Source organism: Crocuta crocuta, unplaced genomic scaffold (assembly GCF_008692635.1).
Source record: "Crocuta crocuta isolate KB4526 unplaced genomic scaffold, BGI_CrCroc_1.0 scaffold630, whole genome shotgun sequence".
In the NCBI taxonomy this organism is placed as follows: Eukaryota; Metazoa; Chordata; class Mammalia; order Carnivora; family Hyaenidae; genus Crocuta; species Crocuta crocuta.
In genome coordinates, this window is record NW_027532833.1 from 768,644 (window position 1) to 777,423 (window position 8,780).

Genomic DNA, 8,780 nt, shown 5'->3' on the forward strand with positions numbered 1-8,780 from the left:
TTTTTTTTTTTTTTTTTTTTTTTTTTTTTTTTTTTACAAATAGTTTATTGTCAAATTAGTTTCCACGTAACACCCAGCCATTTTGCTGTTTTTCAAACACTCCCACAGGGGAAAGACTTCTCCCTCAGGGGCGTGGCCCTTGCTGCTACCTATGCCGGAAACACCTGTTTGGGGACAGTTTATCCAGCTCTCTCCCTCACTACTTTCAGGGCCCTGTTCAAATGTCACTTCCGTCCGGAGGCATTCCCTTAAAATCCTATCTCAGCTTGCAATCCTTATTTCTATCCCTCTTAATCTCCCAGGCCTGCTACATTTTTTCCCCAAAATGTTTATCATCATCTTATCATCTCCATAATGCCTACATCAATTATTTCCACGTTCACCACTGTGTTCCAAGCAGCCCCAACAGTAGCCGGCACATGGCAATTACTAAATATTTGTTAAATGACCCAAAGAGTGAACAAATGAATTCTAAAGTTTTACACTCCCATCTTATTGGGAACCTCACATTGCTGAGAAATCGTTGTACTTAATTACTGTTTATCTTCTTTTTTTTTTTTCAAAATGTTTTTTATTTATTTCTGAGAGAGAGAAAGAGAGAGAGAGAGAGAGGCAGGATGAGCAGGGGAGGGTCAGAGAGAGAGGGAGACACAGAATCGGAAACAGGCTATAGGCTCTGAGCTAGCTGTCAGCACAGAGCCCGACGCGGGGCTCGAACCCACGAACCGTGAGATCATGACCTGAGCCGAAGTAGGACGCCCAATGACTGAGCCACCCAGGCGCCCCACTGTTTATCTTCTTAATGGTTACTCCAGACTTTTATTGTTTTCTTGAAGGCCTCCTCCCTTTTAGCTCAGGAGTCACAGAGAGCTTCTGTTTTGCTTTTTTAGCTTCGCAGAATCTTCAGAAAACCCTTCCTGTGCTTCCATCTCCCCAAAGTCTAAGGCAGAGATATGCTTTCTGGCTTCCTTTGAAGAGAGATTGTGGGCAGCAGCAGCGCTAGCCTGCGTAGCATCGGTAGAAGAAGATCTCTCCTCTGAGTGGACGCAGTCTCATGGGCTCACAGTGAAGCGTGAGTACAGTGCTTTCATGCAGATGAGGCAAAAAGCCCTGACAGATGAAATGATACGGTCTCCTGGTTTCCTAAGAAGGTGATGCCCATCAAGTAGCTCCTATACTCTGTCCGCCTCATCTTCCCCTCCTTCCTGAGTGCCTCGGAGGACGCACCGTCTCCAATGGCTTTGACCAAGGTTGATGGCTCCACACAGGCGCTTCCTCCTATCATGCACCACAGCACCCACCACACCCATTTCTCTCATTCTCTCTGGAATCTTTGTCTTCCATTTGCTTCCTCCCCTCTGAGAAGTAGGTTTGCACTGCTGTCATTTTAAGCAAGTCTCTTCACATTGCCACCATGCCTCCAAGACCTGAAAAACAGATGCCTTAGCCGTTTCGTGACTTCTCACTAAGCTTTTGAGAGCAGATTCCATCTCAAACCCTTTTCCACCTACCGCAGCCCTTCTAATTCTCCAAGTCAGTGGGTCCGTTATCCTCTTCTCATTCTCTTTGACTTTTGTGCAGACCTGGGACATCCAATGGATTCCCCATTCTGCTTCTTAAACATCTCATACTGTGGCTTCCAGAACACCCCTTGCATCCAATTTCCTCATTATCCCTTTGACTGTTGCTTGCATTTTTCTGATTCTTCCCTCTCTTCCAGCTCTTTGAATATTGGAATTTCCCATCATTTTATCTTCAGGTGTTCCCTCTTTTTACTCTAAACAATCTCTAACGAATTGCATCTATTCCTGTACCACTAACTCCCACGTCCTGGCCAATACTATCAAATCTACATCCCTGCTCATTTCTTAAGTATGGACTATATTTCTCATTCCGACACAGATTTACCGCGTGTATCTCAGACTTAAGCTGACTGTGTCAGTCAGGGTTTTAGCAGAGACAGATCCACTAGGAAATCACATATACGTGATTTCTTACAGAGACTTGACCTTTGGTAGTTACAGAAGTTGGCAAACTATTTCTGTAAGTCTGTGGCCTCCACACTGGATTCTGGAACTTAAAGTCGGCAGGGTGGGCAACTGGGAAGGGAAGATAGCTCTAGCTGGGGTGGAGCAAGGACAAATAGGAATCCATGAACAGGGACTGGAGCCCCCCATGCCAGTCTCTAGAGGCCTACGCCTGTCCCTTGGGTGATGTAGGTGTCCTATAGGAGAAAAGAGCATCCTTCGCCCTGGGGCTGATCCTGCACCTGGGCCAGCAGTCAGAGGAGCAGAAAGCTGAGGAGGGGAAAGGGAAAGCCCACCCGCTGAGCCACACAACCAGGTGAGCCACCTGATAAGTGACATTGAGCACGAACTGCAACATCACCTGGTGTCACTGCATCCACCTTCTGAATCTCACCCCAAATGTCTCCTAAAACCAGTCCTACCCAAAAGCATTCAGAGAAAGGAATTCTGAGAAATAAAGATTCGTCTAGGCAAGTTAACACGTTAGAAGGCCACCCTACTTTTCAAAGTTAGATTCACTATCTTCCTATGTCTTGTCCCTCAGAAAAGTGCCCTTCCGACACCCTCCCTACGGCAATACCATCTTCCTACTTGTCTAACTTCGAACCTCTGAGTCATATCTACCTTTTTTCTCTCACAACCCTGCCCCCTCCCTCTTATGGTACATTCAGTTAGTCACCAAGTCTTGCTAATCCTAACTTAGTAATTTTTTTCCCACATTTTTCCTCTTCATGCAATCCCATATCTTCACCATTCCTTGTGTGGCCCATGGATCAGAAGCACTGGTCCAAATGCCTCCAAGTTGTTCCCCACCCCATTCACATAATTAGATCCAATTATGTCATTTTCTTTCTTTAAAAAATTTTTAATGTTTATTTATTTTTGAGAGAGAGAGAGACAGAGTGTGTGGGAGGGGAAGGGCAGAGAGAGAGAGGGAGACACAGAATCCAAAGCAGGCTCCAGGCTCTGAGCTGTTAGCACAGAGCCTGACATGGGGCTTGAACTCAGGAACTGTGAGATCATGAACTGGACTGAAGTCAGATGCTTAACCGACTGAGCCACCCAGGTGCTCCATAATTATGTCATTTTCTTAATATAATGTCGTTCATGGATCATTTAATCTATAGAATGAATGAAAACCCCTAAACATGTAGATTGGATTATGGATTATTGTTCCTAATTCTTCCCTCTCCCCACAGCAGAATTTTATATCTGTGCCCTTTGCTGTGACTGCAAATCTTTATGTAATGTGAACACAGTAGACTTTCCCATCCCATGCAACTTGCATTGGTCAATGGAATCTTGGCTGACATGATATGAAAAGACTTTAAATGTGCTTATATGGTTTAGATCCCTATCTCCGGTTTCAGTTATTGTCATGAGGAATGCATGCCTAGAGATATGTGCTGTGGCTACAAGTTCTAGAATGAGACGTGTGGAGCAGAACTGATCTGCACCCTGTAGCCAGCCTCAGCTTAATTTGTGTAGGCCCTGCAGAAATCAACCAAAATCAACCAAACCTCAGCTGACCCACCTGTGAATTAGAAAATAAATGTTTGTTATTGTAAGCTCGTAAGATATGGGGCATTATTTGTTACACAGCATTATTGTAGCAATAATTGAGTAATACATGTAATACACAAGTCTTCCACGATCTAAACTCAGCCAGACATTTAGTGGCAATGTCAAGCCATTTTCTCCCATGCATCTATAGGAATACTTGTTCTCATGTATTGAGCACCTGCACTTTTCATGCCAGATTGACTTGCTCATACTAGTGAATAAATAGCAGAACTAAGGTTCATGTATGTCACAGTCCAGAGCATCATGTATTAATCTCACATTTTTATTCTGATAATCTGTTCTCTAGCTACATAGTTGCTTGGGATCCTCCAAACATGCCTATAACACGAAATTCTCCATCTACTTTTGTAGGTGAAATGTCAGGCTCCCACTTATGGATAATCTGTTCACATTAATAGTGACTAAATTTATTGAGTGCAATGTTGCAGCCACTATGTTCTTAGTTACTCATTTACTCTTCACAACAACCCTGTAACGTAGGTACCATTATTGTCATTATAACAAAGGAGAAAACTGCGACCCAGAGAAGCAAAGTTAATTTGCAAAGTCACACAGTGAATCACAGATCCAGGATTCAAGCCGAGTTTAACACCAAAGCCTCTGCTCTTCGCCAGTCTACTGAATCCCCATCACCTGCCATTGGGTCTCTAATGTCCCTGTGCTACTCTGCACATACCTGTATTATAATTCTGCACAATTTATGATGATTATTTATACCACTGTTTCTCCCATTTCACTGCAAACTTTTAGAAGTCAAGGATTCTAAGTCAAGGGCACCTGGGTGGCTCAGTTGGTTGAGCATCCAACTTCGGCTCGGGTCATGATCTTGTGGTTGGTGAGTCTGAACCCCGCATCGGGCTTACTGCTGTCAGTGCAGAGCCCGCTTTGGATCCTCTGTCTCCCTCTCTCTCTGCCCCTCTCCTTCTCTCACTCTCTCTCCCAGAAAGAAATAAACATTAAAAAAAAAAAGAAGCCAAGAACTCAGGGGTCCCTGGGTGGCTCCGTTGGTTAAGACTCCGAGTCTAGATTTTGGCTCAGGTCATGATCTCACGGTTCGTGAACTGTCAGCACAGAGCCTGCCTGGGATTTCTCTCTCTCTCTTTCTCTCTCTAAATACATACATACATACAAGTATGTCAAGGACTCAATCTTAGGCATCCTTTGTCCTCATGTGTCTGGTACCTAGTAAGCGGATGGCCCATACCTACTTCTCACTAAATGTTTGTGAATGCTATTTGCTGTGGAACTGTTTTGTCGTCCCTCAAATTTTCATCACAAATTGCTGGAGAATTGGTCCAAATTGCCTTTCTCTGAAACATGAAAATGACACAACCTATTTTGAGAACGATTTATAAAAAAATCATGTTTTTCACACAGTTGGAAANAATTTTTCAAATTCCCCCTCAGGTGCTTGCCTCTTAAACATCAATCAACCAATCAACAAATCCTGACTGAGTTCCTCCTATGCATCAAAACCAGGCCAACCACTTGTACTACAGATGGCTAACTAATTACTTTGTGCTCTGCTGGCTGTATTTCATTTTTTTCAGACCCAGTCTTATTTTTGTGTCTTTGAGCCAGTGGGATCAATGAATATGGAAAGAACTTAAGATAAAATGAAAATTTTACCTGACAGCCTTTTCTGGAAGCTTCAATGGCTCTGGGAGAGTTTATTGATTCCTAAAGAAAAATTACCATTCTCTTTTAAGGAAGGGTGAAACATAGGAGGGTTTAGTGACTAAACGCAAGTAGAGCAATTAGCACAGCTGTTTAAAATCTAGATTATTTCCATTGATTAGATGGCCTTAGAATTGTTGAAGGTAACGGGAAATGCGTATGTGAACAAGACAGGCGTTAGGTCTGTGAGCCTGGACCCGCCTTTTTCAAGAAAAAAGACCGGCGCTGAGAGAATTCAGTCACAAAAGTGAAGGGAGAATTTCTGAAGGTTTTAAAGTGTATTAGGAAAAGGTTTTTTTTCTTTATAAGGGTTAGGCAGTCATAGTCATGCATTAAGATTTTTGAGACCAAGTACAAGGGACTTGCTTAAAAAACAAAGTACAAAACAAAAAGGGACACTGGAGGTAATATTTATTGAACCTATTAGACCTATATTAGTGGGTTATTTTCTTTTAAGGAGTTATTTTCTTTCAGTGTATGTATGAATTTTCCCTTTTTGGTGCTGAGACATTTTACACACGTACATTGTCCTAATCACACTGAAAAAAAGCATACAGTAGAATCCAAAAATTTCAGCCTTGTTCATCAAGGGAAAAAAATAGGTGAGCAACATTTTCTTCTATAGTGTTGACTTCTTACCAGCTCCGTATGAATATACTGAACGAAAAAAGTGGATTTTTGAATGGCCCAGTGATTTGTTTGGTCCAATCTTGCCTGGGTTGTAGAGAATTAAAACAGATGCACATTTCCCTTATCATATGCATTTGCTGTATCAACAGAATGGTTTGTATCCCAGATGTGGGGAATGCAATTTAAGAAAAGTAAATCTCAAGGTTGAAGAAGGAATATAATGATGAAAAACATAATTGAGGCAAGAAAGCTCAGAGCTCAGTATTTTGTTAGTTTGGGTAATTAAAAAAATCGTTTATATATAAAGAGGAAGACAGAAGATGATGGCTTTGGTGGTTCTTTGTGTGACGTGATAGCACAGGATGAATGGTACACAATTAGGGCATCTGTAAAATCACAGTTGAATGAACCAGAGGAAGAGTTGGCTTTGAATGTAGGCCTGCATTCCCGATGTGAGTCAGGTACCATTTCATCAAGACACATGCTCTTGTCTGTTCCATTGCACAACCAACCGCTGGCTTGCTGTATGTGCGTTTCATTCACTTATTCATAAATATGTACTGGGGTCTGTTCAGTACGCTTGGCCGAGTAACTCTTGTTTTTCCTAGACCTGTTATTCCTGCCATCCTTCCTTTTGGTGTAGAAGTCACCATCTGTCTCGCCTTCAGAACTGGGCACAAGGGACGGGGGTCCTGCCCTGGGATCTGCTTACAGAAAGTCCCACNTCATGACCTGAGCCAAAGTCGGACCCTTAACCGACTGAGCCACCCAGGTGCCCCATTTGGGTCCTTTTTTGAGTACAGTCCTCATTAGAGGGTGAGGAGTCCTTGGGACCAAGAAAATATTCCTGCTGAGATCAGTCTACCGAGAGCTGTGGCCACTGAGGGCCTCTTCTCCCACCCTTCTAGGCCAAAGTCTGAGTTGGGGCCAGGTTCACGGGTGTGCCACCTGTGTAGTTCTGCAGGGCCCTGTGCTCAGCAAGGCCCACCCTTGATTTCATGCTCTGCTGTTACTGTCTTGAAATGATTCATAAGTTTATCTTTGACCTTGTGTTTTGTAAAGGAAGCCTGATGGGACCGTGGGTGCGCACATGGGCAGACGGGGCACTCTGTTTCCTGTAAGCTGCCTCTCCTCTGCTCATTGCCCCTCCTATAGCACAAGTGTCTACAGTGCCCGTGAGCCCAGAATTCTGGTGGGCCCGCTTGCGAGGGGGGTTTTGTGAGACTGCACGCAGGTCCGGAGTAAGTGTGCTGCATTTATGATGGAGGCAGGGAGGGCGAACAACCCAGAAAGGCCACACTTCCCATCTGCACTGGAACTTGGCTTTGAGGGAAGAAAGAATTCTAAGAAAGCATGAATGAGCCAGAAACAGTGTCACATCCTTTCTTACTCATTTACTTTCCTGTATTCGTCAACCACTTTTGCTGAAAATGAAGACACAGAAGAGGGAAAGAGGCAAATCCACAATTTCTGTTTCTCTCCTTGCTTACGTATCAGGACACTGACAGAAAAGACTCTATTGGTAGAATGTGCACATGTCAAGAAGTGAAATAAAAACAGTTGAGTTAATTGCTCTAGTAAGAAAGAAATACAAATGCATACCCTTTTTATAAAATAGGAGCTGCGTAGTTTTAGTATTCTTCATGTGAGTTGAAAGCTCTTACAGTTGCATTTAAACCTGGCATTGCATGATAAAAAGATGAATGGTAAAATTCATGCTAATAATTTAAATTTAAATTTTTTATTTTTTAGAATGGACTTAAGTGGCTAATAAACAACACTGTGACAAGTGAGAGAATGTGGGAAAAAGAAGCAAGCTGTATATTTTAGTACCCTTGACAGCCCTTTTTTCCTGCCTTTTGAACAAGGGGCTTTGCATTTTCATTTTGTACTGGGCCAGGTAAGTCTGCAGCTAGTCCTGCTCAAGGTAGCTGGGGCCCAAGAGTCTTGCCCAAAGGGGGCTTTTAGCTCTCTTGAAACCTTTTCCCCACATGCATCCTTTTAATGCATATATAAGATCACACAGACTGTCTTTGCATTTTCTGTTTCCTTCACTAAAGTCTGAGTGCTTGGGGCATCTTAGTCACTTTTGTATTCCTTACTGATAGCGCAGGGCCACTCACAGTAGGCACTTCATAAGTACTTGCTAAGTTAGTGAATGAATGAATGAACACACATGAATAGGGAAGTCCCTATCTTCAGGGGTTTAAAATCTATAGGGGGCAGGGCGCCTGGGTGGCTCAGTCGGTTAAGCGTCCAACTTCAGCTCAGGTCATGATCTCACAGTTCGTGGGTTTGAGCCCCATGTTGGGCTCTGTGCTGACAGCTCAGAGCCTGGAGCATGCTTCAGATTCTGTACCTCCCTCTCTCTCTGACCCTCCCCTGCCCACACTGTCTCTCTCTCTCTCTCTATCTCTCTCTCTCTCAGAAATAAATAAAACATTTAAAAAAATCTACAGGGGGCAATAGGCAATACGAACACTGTGAAGTTAAATTTGGTAACAGGTAGTAAATAAAGTAAATGAATGAATGACTAGATAAAAATAAGGTTCTATGGGCCTATAGAAAAGGGGCATCTAACTCAGCTTTGGATACTGTCTAGGCCAGTCGTGTTCTACTTTGGGTGAACATTAGAATTACTTAGAATTTTTGAAAGCTGAGTAACAATGATTTAATTGGCCATATCCCAGATCTGTTAACCCAGATCCATATCCCAGACTCCCTGGGAATGGGACCCAGATAATAATAACTCCTCAGGTGATTCTAAGATAAAGCCTAAGCTGAGAACCCCAGGTTGAGCCTGGGTCAGGAAAGATCAGTAGAATTCCGGCAAATGGTGGCGGGGGGGGCCAGGGTGGGCCG

General features: G+C 43.3%; 1 long non-coding RNA gene across 1 annotated transcript in view; it reads left to right on the forward strand.

Moving 5' to 3' along the window:
• Positions 1-1,026: 1,026 nt before the first annotated feature.
• LOC144216045 (uncharacterized) overlaps positions 1,027-8,780 on the forward strand; it is an 8,216-nt gene continuing 462 nt past the window's right edge. Inside the window, exons 1-2 of the long non-coding RNA XR_013330553.1 lie at positions 1,027-1,072; positions 7,671-7,818. This is a non-coding gene — a long non-coding RNA (uncharacterized LOC144216045). The remainder of the gene's footprint in view (positions 1,073-7,670; positions 7,819-8,780) is intronic.